The following is a 1,946-nucleotide window of genomic DNA, read 5'->3' on the forward strand; positions in this document are numbered from 1 at the left end:
GGGGTGAGGGGGGAAGGCTGTCAACAAATTGTGCTTCATCTTTGTAGACTACATGGCCCAAGATTTACTGAACTGAACTGTCTTTTTTTGGATGCCTTTTCCAGAAAAACTCTTATTAAAGAATTCTTCCTAATCATTTTGGAAATTGAGAGTTAAGTGTTACTTTATGCATGACTTCAGTTACTACTGTTATCTAGGAAACGAGACAAAGTGCTTTGTATGTTCTGGGATGTATTGCTTAGAAGTATTATTGTGTCAAATACTTTTTACTTCTTTTATAGCTCAAATTCTTCACTTTAGTTGGCTAAAATCCTTTTAGTATCAGTAGAAATAAGCTAGGGGCTGAATCATTGGCCTTTGATCAACAGAATATCTTGTGAGAGCAGGATGGACAGCCTAAGATATAAGATCAAGATCAATTGAAGGACTGGTGCCAAAAAAATAGAGCAGTAAAACATATATAATGTTGTGAGACCCCAGGTCTCAAGGAATTTACCCCACTAATCTAGACACTGGGAACCTGCTTAACTTTTCTGGTGACAGAAGTAAGTCATTTTCTATATTTATCTTTAAGCAAGCCTGTGCAGAACATGGGGAAACACATTTGCCTTAAGAAATGGACAGTTAATTACTAAATCAAATGATATAGAGGTGAACACCTGGAGCACAAAGAGTATTAGCACTGCTAACAAGATGATAGTATAAATATTCTGCGGACAGGAGTTCGACTGTTATTTTGGGACATCCTGGTTAAAAGTATTTGATAGGAGCTTTTAAAGGAAGTCTTTCATATGTTGCAGGAATTCACTTACAATCTGTAATCCCATACAGTAACACCAACTGCTATCACCAAACGATACTATCAATTTTACAGTAAAGAAAAGAAAGTGGGCTCTAAGTGGCTTCTGTGTTGTGTGACTATGTATTCTAGCACATCTCATCGTATGTTACATGGAAGTAAAAAAGTGTAGATGTGCCTCCATGCTCTGATAATCTGTGTTTGGGCAATTATCAACAAAATGGACTCTGAATAATCAGCAGCTGGTAAGGACAACCAATATCTAGAACCAAAGCTTAATAGGTGCAACTTCTGTTGAAGCAGTGTATGCACTTATTCTAGGAAAGGGCTCCTGCACAGCCTGTGGTAGTTATGAGTGCTTATGAAAAAGTTCGTGGTAACCTTGTATTGTATCTTGTAAGGTCTTTTCAATAGTTTTAGGGAGAAATGTAAGAAAATTAATGCATAAATTAAAACAAAAACAAAAAAACAGCCTTGGATTTACCTTCTTGAACTTGAACTTTAGACTTCCTTTACAGGCAGAGATCAACCCATCAACCCATCTCTCTTGGGAGGGAATGAATCAATGTTTGGTTGTACTGTGCTCTTGTGCTCTACATTGATTATAGAGAATTTTAGAGAATAATTTAAAAAGAATAGAACGGTTCAGTTGAAAAGCACTGTCAAAGATCATCAAGTTCAACTTCCAGGCTACTTCAAGGCTAACCAATAGTTAAAGCATGTTGTTGGGAACATTGTCCTAGTGCCTCTTGAGCACTAGCAAGCATGGTGTTATCGAGCACTTCTCTTTATTCTGCAAAAATTACTCTGACCAGTAGAAGATAAGACATAGAAATTCTTTGGAGGCATCATGATGACTTAATCCCATGTTAAAACTTCTGGTGTAGGATCACTCACTGATTTAAGAGATCATCTAAATTGGAAATCATGAAAAGTGCTGCATTAGTATGGCAAAAGAATGCCATACGACTCTGTCTCTTTCTAGACTCCATCCTCCTTTTCTACTCCTTCCAAATACAGAGATTAAATGGGAATTCAATAAAACATTTCTTGTGGAAAGCTAAACAACTCAACCTTAGCAAGTCACGTATTGGTCGGTAGAAGTTATAAAGATGTGAGTCTTAGAAGAGCAATGTACTTTTTTTTT

This window comes from Meleagris gallopavo, chromosome 4, assembly GCF_000146605.3.
Source record: "Meleagris gallopavo isolate NT-WF06-2002-E0010 breed Aviagen turkey brand Nicholas breeding stock chromosome 4, Turkey_5.1, whole genome shotgun sequence".
In the NCBI taxonomy this organism is placed as follows: domain Eukaryota; kingdom Metazoa; phylum Chordata; class Aves; order Galliformes; family Phasianidae; genus Meleagris; species Meleagris gallopavo.